Source organism: Odocoileus virginianus, chromosome 19 (genome assembly GCF_023699985.2).
Source record: "Odocoileus virginianus isolate 20LAN1187 ecotype Illinois chromosome 19, Ovbor_1.2, whole genome shotgun sequence".
Classification (NCBI taxonomy): Eukaryota; Metazoa; Chordata; class Mammalia; order Artiodactyla; family Cervidae; genus Odocoileus; species Odocoileus virginianus.
This window is the reverse complement of record NC_069692.1, coordinates 24,176,338-24,197,972: the sequence shown is the minus strand read 5'-3', so window position 1 is coordinate 24,197,972 and position 21,635 is coordinate 24,176,338. Positions and strand designations below refer to the sequence as shown.

The 21,635-nt window shown below is 38.1% G+C and overlaps 1 protein-coding gene across 2 annotated transcripts in view; it reads left to right on the top strand.

The window, feature by feature from the left end:
• Window positions 1–21,635, top strand: part of FIG4 (FIG4 phosphoinositide 5-phosphatase) — a 167,454-nt gene that overhangs the window by 118,893 nt on the left and 26,926 nt on the right. The window lies entirely within an intron of this gene.

Here is a 21,635-nt window from a genome sequence, read left to right as displayed (position 1 = left end):
TTTTAACTTGCTGTTTAGTAAATTAAATAAACACTCTGCCACTTTTTGGTTTTTTTTTACCTTGAGCAAGTAATTTTAAGTCCTGTGTAGCTCAGTCTCTTTATCTGCAAATGTGATAATAATTCCTGCTTCATAGGAGGGTGGTGACACGTTTAATGAGATAATGCATACAAAGTGCTTAGCTCCATGTCTGGAATGTGATCTCATTATGTTGTGATCATCACCATCATCACATTCTTCTTTGTATTTATCATTGTTCTCTGCTTTTTGGGACCAAACAAAGCAGGGGTTGTGACCAGGAGTGGCTCCCTAATGCCGTGTGCTCAGCTGAGTTTCTTTTATGAAAATGGGTCACTGTGGTGATTAAGTGAGGTGGAATATGTAATGCATCTAGATCAGTGTCTGGCATAGAGCTGACATTTAGTAAATGTTCTCTTCCCTTTTCTTAGTCCAACTTTGTCAGTTAGTTTAATAAACCATTGATACTGATTGCCCGACTTCTGTCTGTACTATATCTGTGTGTTCCTGATTGTTAAGAGGCTACTATAGTGATCCAGGCAAAGATTGGTGGCTTAGAGAGTAGTGGCTGGGAGAATTTTGGAAATGGGATGACTCTTGGAAATGTTTAGGAAGTGAAATAGATAGAGAGGAGTTGAATATGGAAAAAAGGCCTTACCAAGGATGGTCGTTAGGTTTTTTGGTTTGTGCGGTAGGTTTGATTGATTGATTCATTCATTCATTCACTTAGCAAATAGGTACTTAATACCTATTAGGACCTGCCATTTATCAAGATAAAGAGCACTATAGGAGAACCCCATTTGCCTTTAAAGGGGGAACCAAAGTGGCCATGTTTAGGAGGCAGTTGAATCAACTGAACTCAGAAAAGAGGCTCTGGGATTGTGAATGCATATTGATGGTAACTGAAGCCATTGGTCAAAGATGACACCACTTAAGAGAATAGCAGACTGAGAAGATCTACAGGTGAATCTTAAGGGGATCTGGGTTTAACACTGAGAAGAGACACAGAGATGGCTAATCAGAGAAGGGGAAGGAAAACCGAGATTATTTTATCACAGCCTCCAAAAGGTCTATTTATCCCTTCTTTCTCTCCTCTGTCATTATTCTTTTTTTTCTCTTTTTAAAAACATAAGAGCTCATTAACTTAGAAACAGGTTTTCTCTCTTAGGTCTAGTTGAAGGGAATATAGCATACAAAATAAAAGAAAAACATTTTCCCATTTCCATCAACATTGTGTCTATCTACTTTGATCTGTAACTGGTCTTGCTAATACGTTACTTTTAAATTCTTTTTCTTACAGTATTTAGTATTTGCCTTTCTGAGTGTTAGCACAGATTAAAAAAACCACGTGGATCTCGAATTTTTTTAACCTTTTCTACTTAATTAGTAAAGAATCTAACATGAGTGTCTTTGCACAGCATCTTCAGCAGGATAACAAAGAGCTTGGTAGGCTTTGTATTATGTTGTCATGGTAACTGCTCAAGAGTGTTGTTTTTTGGTGTGTGTGTGTGCGCATGCGGTGTGTGCACTTGCTTTAAATTGAAACTCTGTAACTAGGTTCTTAAAATGTCAGCTATTCAATTTTAGATTTTTAAAGCTGTGCCAAAACCAAGAGAAATTAGATTTATGTGAGATGCTCCAAATTCTCATCTTGTTATGGTTCAGGTTCTAGTATATTTTAAAATATAGCAAGTTTATTTTAAGTTTATATACATTTGTGCCTACTGATCTCTGGACAATTCATAATCTTATCAGTTTTTCTTGAAATTATGAGGCAAACCAGTACTTCTTTTCTAAATGAGGTATGTAACAACCAATATAAAATATATTGACAGTGAACAACTGTCAAGGAGCCAGTGGACCAGGAGCTCCTGAAGCAGGGGTATGGAAAACTGGATGGAGGCGCTGAACATGGTCACCCATGCTCTCGCAGGACATTTCTTAGGAGTGGATCTTAAACCCCAAACTGGTCAGTGTCTGCACTGTCAGCCCAAACACTCACAGTTACATCCTCTTTGAGTGTGACCCTCCCTTTGACTCATGGCACTCCCTCAGTGTGTGGGTGGTGATTAGGGAAAAATGACATCAGGCAACATTTTCTGAGCAGTGTGTGATGGGCACTGTTCTAAGTACCTTAACCTGTATCAACTCACTTCTCACAGTAACTCTAGGAAGTCAGTCTTAACTATTGTCTTCATTTTACAGGTGGGAAAACCCCACAGAGAAGTTAAATGACTTGCCCAAGGTCAAACAGCAGCTGACATTCAAACCCAGACGAGCTGGCTGTCCATCACTAAGCTGTAAATGCCTAGTGTTACCAACTGCTTTTATAACCACAGTGGTAAAAATACTGGGTTATTAGTGTGAACAGACTTTATTTTGATCCTCTGACATGATCTGGTTTATAGGCAGCTCCAGATGCAAACATAGTGTTTCTGCCCTGTTGAGCTTGAACTTTTTTTTTTTTTTTAATATCTAAAGAGAATATGCCTTTATTCTTTTCCTGGTCCCAAGCATATTGTCTCAAATGTAGACTTGCTTCCTGGGCAGGCACACTTTGCTTGATTCATAACATGGTATGGAGGTTAAGACGTCCTGGGAACAGTGTTACTGCTCTTGAGGGTCATTGCCATCCTAAGCTGTAAGTTCCCCTGCTGCCTCTTGAATTGTACCTAAACTGAGTGCTCAGTAAATGTCTGTTGAGATGTACTGACTCTCACCGCCCCCATTACTATCCGAGTATGCGTGGGGTGCCGTGAGCATCTCTCTCAGCCCACCTCATCCATCCTTGATCACCTGTTGTTCCCCTATTCTGCTTCTTGCTCACAGACCCTCTGCCCTCTCCTGTTTCCCTACTGCCTTCTAAGAGAGGAGAAAAGTAAACACATCAAGGGTTTAACATCTCTTCCTCTCTGTCCTGCCTCCACTTGCACCCGTGACCGGATGCAGAGCGAGACAGGCCTGCAGGGAAGAGCTTGCTCTGCCCGGGCAGGTGGGGCACTGTGTTCATGCAGGACCGCCCTGCCCTCTTCGTACACTCCCAGTTCTCAGCACTTTTTAACTACGCAATATATGCCAATCAGTGGAAGTTAAGAAGAACATGAACATGTGTATTATTAGTGCCTGCTATTCCACGGCTCATCTATTCCAGGTATATCTCTCATTTGTTTAAACATTTGTCTCTAAGAAATGGTTCAAAGTATAATACATAGAGTTTGGTAAAAACTGTCTAATTTAGGATCCTTCCAGTGGAGAATGAGCTAAATAACTTGTTACTGTATTAGGACCATAGGTTGAATTTATTTGCTAAGTACATCTCACAATAAACATTTGCTGACCTTAGAGGGAATGCCCCTGGGTTTCGGCTTCGGCTAGGGGATCCTCTCACTCATCAGAGGATGCTCTTACACAGAGTCAGGGCATGTTTTCACACCCATGAAGTGAGCATGACACTAGGCCATGGTTAGCTCAACTTTGTTGACTTTCCATGGTGTCATTTTCAATGCTGTGTCTCTATATACATGTCACTCCGGGGTTCCCACCCCACCATTGATTTCATCTAGTCCTAGCAGATAATACTCTCATCTCCGCTACAGGCTAAAAAAGTATTTAATGGGTCACTCTTGTTATCTTTTCCAAACACCCAGGGGTGCAATCTTTAAAAGTTTAAGGATTAGAGCAGGTGGGAAGCAGTGATCAATGATTAGCAGCTCATTCGCTCCATAGGAGGGAGATGATGGTGACAATTCCTCAGCCCAAGGAAACTAGGTTGTGACCTTTTCTCTCACCCCAGAAATTACCACAGAAATCTTTCTTTCTCTTTGACTCAGGCCTTTATTTTTCTCTCTTTAACCCTCTCTGGCTTTTCTTATATATACTTTTCTAATTATCTCTCTCTGCTTCCCCAACCCCCTGTTTACTTTACCTTCCTCTCTTTCTCCCTCTTTTTTCCTTTGCCATCCTCTCTCCAACCCCTCCAGGGTATTTTTAACTCTGTTTAGTTTTTAAAATGCAGTAATCTCTACAAAACACAAATTGCTTTCCTGTATTTTAGGATAGTGCTATTCAGATTGTAATTCTAGACTCATTAGTGGGCCATGAAATTAATTTAGTAGGCTTCCACACAACAAAATGAAAAGAATCGAAACTGAACTGAGTCCAGTAGAAGGCTCTAGTGCATGGCACAGGGGTTAAGTCTTGTTTCATGAAATTTTATTTCTATACATAAATATAGCATTGTGTACCAATCTGCCACTGCAAAATGCATTTCTCACGGTGGAAAACAGTCACAGATTGAGTTTATATGTATGCACCTTTTCTGAGACCAAATGAATTAAAAATCTTAACTGTTCCCATTATCCAGGCACTTAATGAGTGTTTGTTGTTGGAATGAACATGTGTGAATAATTTCTGTTTGGAATAGACAAGAGAGAGATCAGGAAGAAAAGGGATCAGAAAGAGGTGTAAGAGGTTTTCTGTGGTGTATCCAAAGTGGGTAAAGTAAATGCAGGCTTTGGAAAAATACACTCTCATTACTTACAATGAGTTGAGCACTGGGATGCCCATGCAAAGGAAGGAGGTAGCAGGAAGCTCCAGCTGAAAGTCAAAATGAAAAGCTATTAGATGTATAAAGGGAAGACAGAAAAGTGAATGCCTCTTTGAATATTATCTATAATAGTACCTGCATTCTGAATATCATCTATTATACCACCTGCATACTATGTTAAACAAGAAAATTTAATGGAACAGTGAATTTTTTGAATCTTTCAGAGAAGGCTATCCTGAAGGGTTTCTAGCATGTAAGGAATAATAAATGGAAATTTAATTGTAGGTAACTGTGTAATTAATGTAGCTAAAATAACTTTGATATTTTAAAAATGTAGTATATTGACTATTTATTTTGGTGACTACAAAGCATACCATTTATGGAAATTCTGCAGGTTCACATGAGGACTTGAGTCTCCACCCCACCAATATAGGTTTTTCTTTTTTTCCAAGAACCTAGCTAGTTATTCTATAAGGTAAAATATACTTGTGTATGTGCTCTGTTGGGTCTGACTCTCTGCGACCCCGTGGACTGTAGCCTGCCAGGCTCCTCTATCCATGGAATTTCCCAGGAAAGAATACTGGAGTGAGTTGCCTTTTCCTCCTCCAGGGGATCCTCCTGTTCCAGGGATCAAGCCTGCATCTCCTGCATTGTTAGGCAGATTCTTTACCACTGCGCCACCTGGGAAGCCCAAGGCATACTTTTGTAAGTAAGGCCTTATAGGCACTAAAGGACAGGTATTTATTGACTGTTCCCTATATGCCAGGTTAGGTATATGTACATTTAATACATAGTTGAATGAGAGAGAGAGTGTGTGTGTCTCTGCTTCTGAGGGTTTCCCTGGTGTCAGGAAATTCCAGGCGGTGGGAGGTGCTGTGAAGGTGGGAGGTAGTGTGAAGAGGAAGCTGTGGGAGTGCAAAGAAGAATCCAAATCAGATTCCTGGGCAGGCTTCACCCTCAGGCTAAATTTTAAGGGAAAATGGAGTTATCTGGTTGAAGAAGGCAGAAAGGGCAAAGTTTCAATACCACACACCACTTTTGGAGACCCATACAGAATTCAGTGTCTAACGCAAGCGGATCTTCAGTGAGGAGGCCAGAGACACAGACCAACAGGAACAATCAGAAAGAGATGCTAAGTTAGAGAGAGTGACCCTTGTCCTAGAAGCCTGTTTTAATCAGGGAAGCGATAAAAGGTACTGTGGAAATAGCAATAGAGAATGGATTGGAGGCCAAGAGATAAACAGCACATCTAAGTGATCAGAGTCTGCTTTTGGCTGCTGAAATAAGGGATTTATTTTGTAAAGGTAGATTCTGTAGGACATGGTACAATTTGGTAACTAATTAGGTATGAGGAGTGTGTTAGAGGCAGGAGTGTTCTAGCTGTGTTGAGTAGATCTGGTCACCAGAATTGAAAATACAAATGCATGTTTGGGACAATGATAGGATCAGGTGATTTGTCTGGAGCTCCGGGGGATGGTGAGGGACAGGGAAGACCAGGCATGCTGCAGCCCTGGGGTTGAAAAGAGTCGACACAACTGAACAACAGCAAGAGGTTTTACAGAGATTCAATGATTTTGTGGGGTTGGTTGGTTTGTTTTCTGCTCTTGATTTTAAAAGAAAGTTAAATTTTGTATCTTTCTTCGATGGTATCCAAGTTAAATAGATTATTATATGTGCTTTTTAAATGTTTTGGAGATTCATGGTCCTATTAAAGGGAGGGGGACCCTTCAATTACTGATAGAAATGAAGAATTTAGGGGTTTAAATGTATTTTTAGCCCTGAAAATACTAATTTTTTCACATGAACAAGCAGGTTAATTCTGAGGGGACAGATCTGCATATCTGATATGGCCACAGTGAAGAGTATTACTCATTGGTTTTCTTAGCTCTGCATAAAGAATCACATTTTGTAACTGTCTAACCTTTTGTTACTTTGTTAGTTTACTAAATTACCATCAATTCTGTGGATGGAAGGTGAGTGGGATGGTTGTGGACAGATGGAGTGGTTACTGAGCCTGGTGCTATGTCACCGTGCCTTCCTAACAGCCTTTCCTTTGGCACGATGACGATGTGGGCCCAGGTATGATGTATTCATTGCCCTTTTCTTCTCTGAGCTTCTGCAAGAAGTCTTTCCAGCTAAGATAAAATTTTGGTTCCAATACAAGATAAAAGCATTTCAATTTTATATTTAAATATAGATCTGTCATCCTATGTGTGACTCAGAACCCTTTGGGGCTTTTACACATGATTTTAAAAATAAAGTACAAATCCCATTAAGTCCTAATTGTGTTTAGAATCCACCAATAGGCATCAATAGTCTTAATGTTGGATCAGTAATTTTCTGTGTTTAGCATTTTAATATTATTTTTCATATGGTTTATGAAGAAATTTAAGAAATACTACCATAGAAATCAGTTGCATTATGTTTTCAAAATTAAAGGTCCATTCATTTTATAACCATCCTTCTGTCATCCCTCCCAATTTAATGGAACAGAAAGTCCTTGAATGAAAAAAAAACTGTGGTATTTTTAATCTGAGATTAATTTTTTTAAAAACTGTTAAGTTACTTGAGGGCAAGGCTTACCTGCCTTTGTGTTTGCAGTTCATAGCATAATACCTGGTATGCAGTAAGCATTAAATAAATTATGAATGAGTAATATTCAGTAGTTTAACTTCTTTAAGGAATGTCATGCAATAGTTAAGTGTGATGAAAAAAAAGAAATGTCAGGGTTAACAAATTGAAGCAAATGGCAAGACAAATGATAAATATTTGTTAATTTTCATTCATTATAGTATATTTTCAGTTTTAGATGTAACAACACAGAGTTCTTGGCAGTTCTCTCATGATTGTCTCAATTGACAAACCATTGATGTTCTTATTAATTTATATGTTAGTATGACAGGCTAAAATAGGATCATGATTTTCTTTTTAAATTTTTTTCAGCTTTATTAAGATAGAATTGACATATAGTGTGTGTAAGTTAAAGGTATACAATGTAATCATTTGATGTATATACTGCAAAATGATTACCATAATAAGGTTAGTTAATGCAACCATCACTTCACATAGTAACAGTTTTATGTGTGTGTGTGTATATGTGGTGAGAACATTTAAAAATTACTCTTAGCAACTTTCAAGTGTACAAAACAGTATTATTAACTATAATCACCATGCTGTATACTACATCTCCAGAATTTATTTTATAACTAGGAGTTTTTACCTTTGACTACCTTCATCCATTTCCCATATCCCTCAGCCCCTGCCTCTGGCATCCACTAATCTGTTTGGGGTTTTTTGGTGGGTGGGGATGTTTAAGATTCCACACATTAGTGAGATCATATGGTATTTGTCTGACTTACTTCACTTAGCAAATTGCCGTCAAGTTCCATCCATTTAACATAAGGCAAACTTCCTTTTTTTTAATATAGCTAAATAATATTCCTTTCTGTGTATATATAACACATCTTTATCCATTCAAGCATTGATGGACACTGAGGCTGCTTTCCCATCTTGACTGTTGTAACTAATGCTACAATGAACAGGGGGGAGCATATATCTTTTTGAGTTAGTGTTTTTTGTTTTCTTCAGATAAATAGCCAGAATTTTGATTGTTGAATCATATGGTAGTTCTATTTTTAATTGTTCAGTTCAGTTGCTCAGTCATGTCCGACCCTTTGCGACCCCATGAATTGCAGCACGCCAGGCCTCCCTGTCCATCACCAACTCCCAGAGTTTACCCAAACTCATGTCCATCGAGTCGGTGATGCCGTCCAGCCATCTCATCCTCTGTCATCCCCTTCTCCTCCTGCCCCCAATCCCTCCCAGCATCAGGGTCTTTTCCAATGAGTCAACCTCTTCACATGAGGTGGCCAAAGTATTGGAGTTTCAGCTTCATCATCAGTCCTTTCAGTGAACACCCGGGACGTTTCTCCTTCAGGATGGACTGGTTGGATCTCCTTGCAGTCCAAGGGACTCTCAAGAGTCTCCTCCAACACCACAGCTCAAAAGCATCAATTTTTCAGTGCTCAGCTTTCTTCACAGTCCAACTCTCACATCCATACATGACCACTGGAAAAACCATAGCCTTGACTAGAAGGACCTTTGTTGGCAAAGTAACATCTCTGCTTTTTAACATGCTGTCTAGGTTGGTGATAACTTTCCTTCCAAGGAGTAAGCGTCTTTTAATTTCATGGCTGCAAGTCACCATCTGCAGTGATTTTGAAGCCCCCAAAAATAAAGTCTGCCACTGTTTCCACTGTTTCCCCATCTATTTGCCATGAAGTGATGGGACCAGATGCCATGATCTTAGTTTTCTGAATGTTGAGCTTTAAGCCAACTTTTTCACTCTCCTCTTTCACTTTTATCAAGAGGCTTTCTAGTTCTTCTTCACTTTCTGCCATAAGGATGGTGTCATCTGCATATCTGAGGTTATTGATATTTCTCCCGGCAATCTTGATTCCAGCTTGTGGTTCTTCCAGCCCAGCATTTCTCATGAGGTACTCTGAATATAAGTTAAATAAGCAAGGTGACAATATACAGCCTTGACGTACTCCTTTTGTTAGGGGAACCTTTATATTGTTTTCCATAGTGACTGTACCAGTTCATGTTCCCATTATAATGAACAAGTGTTCCCTTTTCTCCGTGTTATTGCCAGCACTTGTCATCTGTCCTTTTTGGTATTATTCTAATAGCTGTGAGGTGAGCTCATCATGGTTTTGGTTTTCATTTCACCAATGAACCTTTTCACATTCCTGTTGGCCATTTATGCCTTCTTTGGAAAAACATCTATTCACATTCTTTGCCCATATTTTAGTTTATTTGTTTTTGTTCTGTTGAGTGGCTTGAGTTCCTCTATATTTTGGCTGTTAACCCCTCATCAGATACACTGTTTACAAATATTTTCTTCCAGTCCATAGGTTGCCTCTTCATGATCACTTTTTACTCTACAGAAACTTTTTGGGTGGATTTAGCCCCATTTATTTTTGCTTTTGTTGCTTGTGCTTTTGGTGTCCTATCCATAAAATCATTGACAAGACCAATATCAAGGATCTTATCTCCTGTGTTTTATTAAGAAAATGATGGTTTCAGGTCTATATTTAAGTCTTTAGTCCAGTTCTTATTTTGTGTGAGGCATAAGAAAGGGGTCCATTTTCACTTTTTGTGAATGTGAATATCCAGTTTTCCCAGCATTATTTATTGAGGAGATTATTTTTTCTCCATTGAGTATTCTTGGCTCCCTAGTCAAATATTATTCAACCATGTATGCACAGGCCAATAGAATAGAATTGAGAGCTCAGAAATAAACCAATGTGTCAGTTTTTATGCTAGTATGGTTTATTTCTTTCTGGATTGCTTTGGGTGATTGGGGTCTTTTGTGCATCCTTAAAGCTCAAGTGAGCTTCTTGCAGGCAGTGTATCATTGGATCTTCTTGTTTAATATATTCACTCACTGTATCTTTTGACTGGAGAATTCAATCCATTTACATTTAAAGAAATTATTCATAGGCAAGGACTTACTATTGCCATTTTGTTCATAGTTTTCTGTTTTGTAGATCTTTTGTTCCTTGCTTCCTCTCTTGATATCTTCCTCTGTGATTTGATGACTTTTTATACCAATATACTCAGACTCCTTTACTCAGTCTTTTTTGTGACCACTTTTTTCCCCCTATGGTTCCATGAAACTTACATAAAATATATTTGTGATAATAACTTCAGCAGCATAAAGAAACTTTGTACTTTTATATCTACCCCACCATCCATTGTGTTTTAGGCTGCGGATGATACCATTTAACATCTTTTTATTATATACAGTAAGTCCCCTACATTCAAATGAGTTCTGTTCCAAGAGCACATTCATAAGTCCAATTTGTTCATAAGTCCAACAGAGTTAGCCTAGAATATCTAAGTAACACAGTAGGCTATATAGTACTGTACTATACTAGGTTTATAATACTTTTCACACAAATACATAAACACAAAAGAGAAAACATTTTTAATCTTACAGTACAACACAGTACCTTGAAGAGTATAGTAGTATCAGCTATATCACCACTGCTTTTACACCTGCTTCTGGACATCCTGGGCTTGAAATAAAGGTAGTGTACTACTGTATTCTGTACGGTTCTGTACAATAGACAAAATCACAATCACTTGTAGAGGATACATGCACACGACAGTGTACACCAGACACGTGAACTGACTTACATGATTGGACATGCACATTCACATCTTTGAAAGTTTGTAACTTGAAGGTTTGTATGTAGGGGACTCACTGTGCCCAATAACAAATTATTCTAATTATGGTTGTTTTTAATACGTTTTAACATTTAAAGTAGAGTTGCATGCGAATTATGCACCACCAATACAATGTTAGAGAATCTGACTTTGACCATGTGTTTACTATTACCACTGAGATTTACACATTCATAGGTTTTTGAAATGTTAAATTAGCATCCTTTTTTTTCCCACTGCCCACCAAGTTACCTGGCCAGACAGGGCTACCAGCACAGCTATGCAGATGCAAAGAGCCTCTGGCTGCAATCTCTGATCAGTTGTAGCTGCAAGGAGGAATGTGTTCTGCCAATATCTGAGTGATGGTTACTATAAACCTGGCCCCCCTTCTCCATGTCTATCTGAGTCTTCATGGTCAAGCCCCACAGATTTCCCCAGTAACTCCTGTGAGGGGAAACCCAAGTGGACCTTCTGGGAAGCACCCTGCAGTGCTAGGGAGCTGGATTTTTACTTTGGGTTCCTTCTTGTCCCCTTCCCTCACACCCCCAAAAAGCTATAGGCCCAGGGGCCATCTCATGTGGCCCTGTAACTATCCAGAGAACGGGCAATGCAGTTGGAGTGTAGACATTCTTCTTACCTTTGTAATGCTTTTTCTTCTTGGTCTCTGTAGGTCCAAGGGGGTGCTCCAATCTCACCCCCTGGGTTCTGGAATGTTCACAACAGTAACTTGTTTAAGTACCTACCTTGTGAGGGGGGTGACTTTAGGGACAACCTGCCTTGCCATCTTGATCCGTGATTTTCTTATTTTCAGTTCAGATTGCTGAAGCTAAAGAATCCCTTGATCAATATGCCTAGAATTGAATCATGATTTCTTGATTTCCATTTGCCTGTTGTTTCCAAATACGAGAAACTCTGAAAGTTTTGCTTCTTTTTTATTTTCAACTTACTCTTAGAACCTTACAATTAAAAAAAAAATGATGGCAGTTTGATCTCAATTGCAAAGAAGGAAACTTTTTACATTGAAAAAAATCTTCCCTCTCAAACCCACTTTCCATTTGCTTGCAAAAACACTCTGTATAAGATGGTTTACATCTGTTAGTAAAGGGTCACAATTTCTATTCTGTATGTGTGATGTCACCAAAACACTAATTAAGTCCCAAAATATCTGAATAAAATATATCTTGTTCCTCATGCAGAAAAAAAAAGGCCTTGAGACTATCTTGACTTTCTTAACCATTTTATTTTACTATTTATAATTGCGTTAGAAGTTCATTACTTAATGTCAAAATAAAGTCAATTAGTGCTTTTTAAGCATTGTACATCAAAGTTATACCTCTTTAAATATAAAACTCTTAGACTTATTTCAAAAGATGAATAGCTAAATTAGTAGTTCCTTTATTATGTGGTTGGAAAATAGAGAAGTAAATTGACTAAATAGAGTTAGTATGTTCAGATACATTTACTTTCAATAATAGAACAGAGCTAGGGAAAAAATTCTGATCATCTCAAAAACATCAGTAAATATTTAGTAGATAGAAAAAGAGCAAAAATACAACTTTAGGTATGTTTTTGGGAACTCTAAATAGAATTATATTTGAAGCTTCTGAAACCAATAACTTCATCCTTTATACTCTCTTCTACTCATTATTACTCTTTCTTGCACAAATATTTTGCTTTTACTTGGTTTGAATGGTTTTAGCACATATCATTGAACATTTCAGTATGTATTAACTCTTAATTGCATTTTCTCATGCTGTAATGAAATCAGTTACTGGTTTTATATATCATGTAGATGATACAGTTAAATTGAATTTATTGTTTACTAGTTTATTATTTCATTTTAGCATTTAATTTCTGTTTTTACGGATGGGATCTTGGATATTTCCCAAGTCTCATCATGAGAAAATCAGCTGATGTCATCTGAACTCTTTGCATACTTCTTTCCTCCCAAAACCTGTCTGTAATGACTTCTAGAAATATGAAATACAGTCAGAGTTGTGAGGAAGGGAACAAGACAGCGTACTCAGAATGTTCCATTTGTTTACACATGTGTTTAGCATATTAGGACCATAACGTTTGTGGACTGGAAGATGTTTAGAGATCACTGGACTCAGTCCTCTGATTTTCTAAGAAAACAAGGCCTGCAGAGGATCTGCAGTTCATTCGATTACAGAATTCTTAAATGATGAATCTGGAACTCGAACTTCATTTCTTAGGGACTTAAACCCAAAGTCCAAAAACATGAAATCCTGAGCCAGGCAGCTGGAATTTCTCTAACCCAGGCTCCTATTGGATGCATCTAAAAGTGGAGGAGCCTACCACTGGCAGCATGGACAGTAACAAATAGGGACAACTAGCACCTTGAAACCAAAGAAAGTTATAAAAAGCATAAAACAGTGAGGCTCAGATGTGGTCTGCAAACTCCTAGGGAATCCTCCAGCCCCCACTGAGTCAAGTCCTTCTCTGGCCTGGCTCCTAAAATGAATGTACTTTTATCCCGAGCCAGGCCTTCAGGATTGGAGGGGCCCTGAGGGAAGGGTCAAGGGGTGTGTGTATGTCTGTGTTTGTCTGTGTGTGTGTGTGTGTGTGTGTGTGTGTAAGAGTGAGAGGCAGGTAGGCTAGTTCCACTTAATTTGTAGTGCTTCATCAAACTTAAGTATCAACCTTTGAATGCATGTCTTTTTAATATGCTTTGTGGCAAAATGGGAGATGTGCATGAAAGAATTCTGTTGTGTATCAAAATATGGAGATTTTCTCAAGGAAAAGCACATATGAGAGCTGAACCCATTGCTTTTTTCATGGAACACTAATTAAGATAATGACTGAGAGACAAACCGTGGGTCTTCAGAATTGAGTATTTGGCAGTTAGGTTTTCAAAAGTGAATATAGTAAGCCTGTCACTTCAAGAAAAACAATTGAAAGTACTTGTTACCAGTGATAATATTAGATATTTCAAGCCAAAATCAGAATTTTGGAAAACCTGTATCCACCATCATGAGCAATACTTAAAAATTTTTTCTGGTGAGATGAGATTGGTAATGATCTTAGCCAACGTGAATTTTTTTTTTTTATATTGTATAATGAAATGTCTTACCACTTGGAGGATCTTCATAACTCAGTGAGTCAGTATTATTGAAATGACCAATGCATGCTTTTAAAAAAATATCATCCATGGATAAGAAAACTTATTCCAAGTGTAAGATGAACCAATGGATTCTAACACATTATTGACTGGAGACATAGTAATACATCTTTTGTTACCCAAATGTTACTGATCAGAGGCATATCAATACATTTTTAGAGACTGACACATTAACTGTATCACCACGCAAAGTTTTTAAAGCTTAAAATTAATCAAGAGTTCATTATAGAGCTTATGATTGTCATTGTTCACATTTTGCTCCATTAGGTTTTTTAAATTTATTTTTAATTGCAGGATAGTTGCTTTACAGTATTGCATTGGTTTCTACCAAGCATCAACATGCATCAGCCATAGGTTTACCCATATCCTCCATTAGGTTTTTTATTCCAACATTGTTCATATTATAAATGCAAGTTTTTTAACCATAAAATTTTCAAAAATGATGCATCGTGAAATTTTGAGTGAAGAATATTTCAGTGAATTTTATGCAGATACTTTCTTTGGTTGTCCAAGCGACATATATACTAGTGTCTTAGAAGATGATAGTTCCTCAGAATATAGTTCTGATACAGACAGTGTGAATATTAAACCAATAAAAAGACAAAAAACCTTAGTGATTGATTCTGATATGGAAAGTGAAAATGAAACTCACAGTGATCTCTATCTCTATGCTATTTTGGTTCCCCAAAAGAGTGGATTGAAGAGAACATTTCATGAAAATTATAAAACTTTACAGCTGTGTCAGTGTAAAGTAACTATTGGATGTAATAACCAACAAAGTCTTAGTAAAATACCAGAGTTAATGACTTTTTCGAGTCGGTTGCTTCTCAAACAAACTTGTATAACCAACAGAGTGAAAAACCATATAAAAAGTATAAGGCTTTAAAATGGACTGATATAACCAATGGTGACATGAAAAAGTTTCTTAGATTAATAATTTTGATGGGACAAATAAAGCCACCCTGGAAAGAATATTGGTCGACTGATTCCTTATTTGATCTTTGAAAGATTTATGATGAGAAGGTTTGAGCAAATAATGACATTTCTTTACTTTAATGGTAACTCAGAAACTCCACTTCCTGGAGACAGAATTTCAAAAGTCAAACCTCTTTTGGATTATTTTCTACCAAAATTTCAATCGATATACATATACCCAAACAAGAGCCATTACTTGATGAGGCAATGATAAAGTGGAGAGGATCAAAAACCTATAATCCCGGAAAACTTACAGAACATGGAATTTTGGTCAGGAAGTTTAGTGAAAGTGAAAACTGGATATATATGCAACCTTGAGATTCACACAGGTATAAGAAAGAAACTGTAGGAAACAGTATTATTGGTCCTACAACCTTATCTTGGTTCTTGGCACTATAGTTACCAAGACAATTATTATATTACAACAGTGTCCATCTGAAATATTGTTGAAAACTAAAACCAGAGTCTGTGGGACTATAAGAGAGAGAATCATGTTTCTACAAACCAATTGAAGGAGAAATCTAAAAATCTACAGGGAAGAGAATTGACATTTTTACAGAAGGGAGAAGTGGTTATTCTTATATAGAGGCTAGTCTGCATGGTGGCAACTATTCATGTTGCCTCCATAGCATCTACAAGAACGGAAGACAGGAGGACTGGCCATCACATAACTAAGCCCACTTGTATATTATACTTGGGTTTAATAAATACATGAAAGAAGTTGACTGATCCCATCAATACCTGGCAAACGACAATATCCTCTGGAAAACTCAAAAGGTGGTATAAAAAAGTGGGTTTCTCTTTGAGTAATTGTGGTTTATTCAATGCATTTCAAATTTACTGTAGCCTTAATGCACAGAATAAAATGACAGTTTTTGTTAGCAGTAGCTAGAGAATGGGTAACTGACCATTCTGGTGACTGTAGGCTCATACCTGGTCCTTCTTGTGGCATTTCTTAAAAAACTCCTGACAAAGACCTACCTTGTCAACTACTAGATGAAATAAGTGAACATATCCTAGAGGAAATAGTACTCACAGGACTGAAAGAACAAAATGCTGCTAGAAAGTGTAGGGTCTGTTCTGCCAGGGAAAAGTGCAGTGAAACACAGTATATTTGTAATAGATGTTCTATTCTCCTGCACAGAAGTGCCTGCTATATTGCCTGTCACACTCTAAAGAAGTATTAGAATGCTTTAGTGTAAGACATGTACAGAGTTTCAAATAAGTACATTAAGTGCAAAAAAAGTTGATATTTACTCAAACACAGGTGTTTATTATTTACATAACAAATCATTGGCCACAGGCATTAGTTTCTGCAAAAATCCCCTGATCAATAATGTGTTAAGATTAAAGTATGTGAAGAGTTCATTGATATTATTTCAGATCCTAGATTGCAACTAACCTTTAAGAAACTTGTCAAGTTTTGGTGTAGTATCAATGAAAAATATTCTCAGTTATCTGGAAAGACTGTTAAAACACTTCTTTTCAATTACATTGAGTTCAGATGTTCCTCATATGTCCATTTCAACCAAAACAATGTATTAAGACCAATTCAGCTAGAAACAGATGTGAGAATTCAACTGTCTTGTTATACCAAACATTAAATTAAAAGATGCTTGCTCCTTGGAAGAAAAGTATTGACAAACCTAGACAACATATTAAAAAGCAGAGACATTACTTTGCCTACAAAGGTCTGTATAGTCAAAGCTATGGTTTTTCCAGTAGTCATATACAGATGTGAGAGCTGGACAATAAAAAAGGCTGAGCACTGAAGAATTGATGCCTTTGAACTGTAGTGCTGGAGGAGACTCTTGAGAGTCCCTTGGACTGCAAGGAGATCAAACCAGTAAATCCTAAAGGAAATCAACCCTGAATATTCATTGGAAGGACTGGTGCTGAAGCTCTAATACTTTGGCCACCTGATGCGAAGAACTGACTTATCAGAAAAGACCCTGATGCTGGGAAAGATTGAAGGCAGGAGGAGAGGGGACAACAGAGGATGAGATGGTTGGATGGCGTCGCCAACTCAATGGACGTGAGTTTGAGCAAGCTCCAGGAAATGGTGAGGGACAGGGAAGCTTGGCGTGTTGCAGTCCATAGGGTCACAAAGAGTCAGACATGACTGAGTGACTGAACAACAATACCAAACATTGAAGAGATTTCCTAACATGTAAAGCACTGCTTCCTTTTAAATTGTTTTATTTTGGAAAATAGTATTTATTAGGTTTCTTATTATTTTTAAATGGAATAATAGAAATTTAAAATTTCTCATACAGTAGTAATCAATAAATACAGCCCAATAAATCAAAGTTTAGTGGAGGTCCTTAATAGTGTTTTTAAGAATATAAAGGTATAAGATAGATTGAAAAGACATAGAATTTATGTCAGTATTAGCATCAAGGCAACACTACATTATAGCCTTGCCAGCTGAATGATATTCCTATTTGGAGAAATATTCATTTTTCTATAGTTTTTTATTGTTTTTATTGTTTAAGAAATTAAGGAAGCATATAGAAACCTTTAAAAGGAAATTGTTTGAACCTCTTAGGATACTTTCAGCTCTGAATAACAGAATATCTAACTTAACTGGTTTAAATAAGATAATTTATCTTTCTGTTTCACTAAAAGACTACAGATGGGGCAGCCTCCAGAGCTGCTGATGTAGAAGCACCCCGATTCTTTCCTTTTTTCTGCTCTCCCATCTTCAGACTGGCAGCAAGATGGCTGCAGCAGGTCCAAGTACAAGTCAGACAAAGTAGCGTATGAGGGAGGAGAGGGACGTTTTCCCTATGACTCCTCCTCAGGAACAAAAGTCAGAATCTGCCCAGTGGACTACTTCTCGGGCCTCAAGTGCCCGAGTTGGGTCACATGCCAGTCCCTAAATTTGTCACTGCCAGCATCCATGGGCTTACTGTGACTGGTGTAAAATAACCAGTTGGGGGACATGGATATAAGGAAGTTATCCACAATGACTTAGTTATTAAAAAGGAAAACAAAACAATCCTTTTGTACTTAGTGAACTGGAAATGTTCACAGGTGCCCAGTAAGACAGGCAGTGTGAACCAGTGGAGAGAATGCTAAGCGTGAGAATCAGGAGCCCTGGGGCCTGGTCCCACAGCTGGCACTGTTGAGGAATGGGTCCGTCCCTGGCAGGACCCTGCTCCCTCTGTAACATGAGGGCTTGGACTAGAGCACTGGTTCTGATGCCTTCTGATTCATTGGTTTCTTTGTTCACTCACTCACTCCTTCACTCAATGGCTTTTTTCACAGAACTAGAACAAAAAGTTTCTTAAATTTGTGTGGAAGCACAAAAGACCCCAAATAGTTGAAAGCAATCCTGATAAAGAAAAATGGAGCTGAAGGAATCAGGCTCCCTGACTGCAGACTACATTACAAAGCTAGTTATGGTACTGGCACAAAAACAGAAATATAGATCAATGAAACAGGATAGAAAGCCTGGAAATAAACCCACTCACACCTCTGGCCAATTAATCTGTGACACAGGAGGCAAGAATATACAATGCAGGAAAGATAGTCTCTTCAATAAGTGGTTCTGGGAAAACTAGAGAGCTACATGTAAAAGAATGAGACTAGAATATTCCCTAACACCATACACAAAAATAAACTCAAAATGGATCAAAGACCTAGGTGTAAGGTTGGACACTATAAATCTCCTAGGGAAAAACATAAGCTGAAAACTTTGACATAAATCACAGCAATATCTCCTTTGATCCACTTCCTAGAGTAATGAAAATAAAAATAAACAAACGTGGGACCTAATTAAACTTAAAATCTTCTCTACAGCAAAGGAAACCATAAACAAAAGGACAGCCCTCAGAATGGGAGAAAATATTTGCAAACAAAGCAACTGACAAGGAATTATTCTCCAAAATATACATCAGCTCATGCAGCTCTATATCAAAAACAACCACCACCAACCCAATCCAAAAATGGGCAGGTCTAAATAGACAGTTCTAAGAAGACATATAGCGGTCCAAAAAGCACACAAAAAGATGTTCAACATCACAAATTATCAGAGAAATGCAAATCAAAACTACAGTGAGGTATCACCTCACACCAGTCAGAATGGCCATCATCATGAGATCTATAAGCAATAGATGTCGGAGAGGGTGTGGAGAAAAGGGAACCCTTCTACACTGTTGGTGGGAATGTAAATTAGTACAATCACTATGGAGAACCAGTATGGAGGTTCCTTAAAAAACTAAAAATAGAACTGCCATATGATCCAGCAGTCCACTCCTGGGCATATATCTGGAGAAAACTGATTTGAAAAGATACATGCACTCGATGTTCATAGCAGCACTATTCACAATAGCCAAGACATGGAAGCAAACTAAATGTCCATTGAGAGATGAACAGATAAAGAAGGTATGGTACATACCTATATATGGGATGGAATAATACTCAGCCATAAAAAAGGATGAAGTAATGCCGCTTGCAGAACATGGATGAACCGAGAGATTGTCATACTACATGATGTAAGTCTGACAGAGGAAGACAAATAATGGTATCAATCATATGCGGAATCTGACTTTTTAAAAAAAGATGCAAATGAACTTATTTACAGCACGGAAACAGATACTAAAAACAAACTTATCCTTACTAAAGGGAAGAGATAATTCATGAGCTTGGGATTAACATACACTCACTACTATGTATAAGACAGCCAGCCGGCAAGAACCTATGTAGAACACAGGGAACCTCCAATTTTCTGTGATAACCTATGTAAGAAAAGAAATCTGTAAGTGAATGAATGTATGTATTTGTATAACTGAATCACTTTGCTATACACCTGAAACTAACACAACACTGTAAATCAACTATACTCCAATAAAAATTTTATTATTTATTTGGCTGTGTCAAGTCTTAGCTTCGGCTCATGGGTGCTTCACGTGGGAGGCAGGAGGCGCACGGATTCTGTACTTGTGGCCCTGGCTCAGTAGTTGCAGCCCATGGGCTCAGTTGCTGCTCAGCATATGGGATCTCAGTTCCCCAACCAGGGCTGGAACCCATGTCCCCGGCATTGGAAGGCGGATTCTTTACCAGTAAACAACCAGGGTAGTCCCTCCAGTAAAGTTTTTAAAATACATAGAGTGCTTACTCTATTGCGGAAGTCACTGGGAAGGATACAAATATGCACTAGAATGTTGCCCATTTAATCACAACAGATGTTCTTCCTCCTATACGACGCACACTGATAGCCCCAAGGGGTGTAAGATCCAAACTGTTTTCACTCGTAGAATAAATTTACTGCCTTTGGCAAAGAGCACTTGCCACAAAGCTCATTAGCGAACAGTTACATCATGAAAGTTCTCTTCCATCTTATTGAAATACAAAATATATTCAGAACTGAGGACATATACTCACAAGTATCTTCTGCAGAAGATAAGTCTTTGTCTCAGGGAAGATGCTCACGGGCCTATCTGTGATTGTTGCAGTTCCCTCAGCATCAGAAAGAGTGTGATGCAGAGAAACAGGCTGTTAAGAGAACAGAAAGACAGCCATGAGAAATGAGACCATGTTCTCTGAATACCCACAGGCACACTTAGGTTTTATTTTTCAGATAAGATGCTTAGAAAGGCTTTATTTATTTAAACCAAGCTGCTAAACATTTGCAGACTTTTCTCATGTGCCGGGCTGGTTAATTTTTCATGACACATGAAGTGTTGAGATAGCTGGGAGAATTTATCTCAGAGCTTAAAATCATGTGATCATTCCCTCAAGAAGTATTTGAATTACTATCAGGTGAAGCAGGCCTTTTTCAAGTCGTTTTGGGATCAATAAGTAGAATATATAGGGAGGAAGATTTAGGGTCACTGAAGAGAAAATCTTTCCAGCAATTATCAACAATGACATGTAAACATTCCATTACTAAAAGTCACAAATTCTATCACTGAAAGTCCTCAAATAGAGGCTGGATAACCTTCTACCAGCAGTATAGTGGAGAATTTTTTTCGTGTAATCTGAGTTTAGATAAGACTATTTGGAAGGAAGGTCATCTCTAGGATTCTGTAATTATTATCACAGCCATCAGACATCTGCTGGCTGGGGTTATTAGCAGAGAGTACATGATTTATTCAGATTTATTGAGCACTTATATGTCACTCTTCTAGATACTGAAGATACAGTAAAGAACAAGACTGATAAGGTCTCTTAAGGCACTAATGTTCTAGGGTAGGCAGACAAGTACTGAACTAATAAACAAAACAATTTCATATTAGTATACATGCCTTGTGGAATACAAACCAGGATGATGGGAGAGAGTGGTTAGGGCAGAGAAGGGTCAAGAGTCATTTTAGATTAGGCTTTGAGGGAGTCTTTGAGGAATTGAGGTTTGAACTGAGACCTAAATGCAAGGGAGGCATCTGTCCTGAGAAGACTAGGGAAGAGTGTTCAAAGTGGAGAGAACATGTGTGGAAGACCAGGGCAGGGACAAGCTTGGCATACAGATGGCCAGTGGGCACGTGGAAAGATCCTTAGCATCAGTAGTTATTAGAGACATGCAAATCAAAGCTACATTGAGGTATCACCTCACACCAGTGAGAATGGCTATCATCAAAAAGTCTTCAAATTATAAATGCTGGAGTGGGTGTGGAGAAAAGGGAACCCTCTTGTACCGTTGGTGGGAATGTAAATTGGTGCAGCCAGTATGGAGGTTCCTTAAAAACACTGAGAGTTGCCATATGATCCAGCAACCCCACT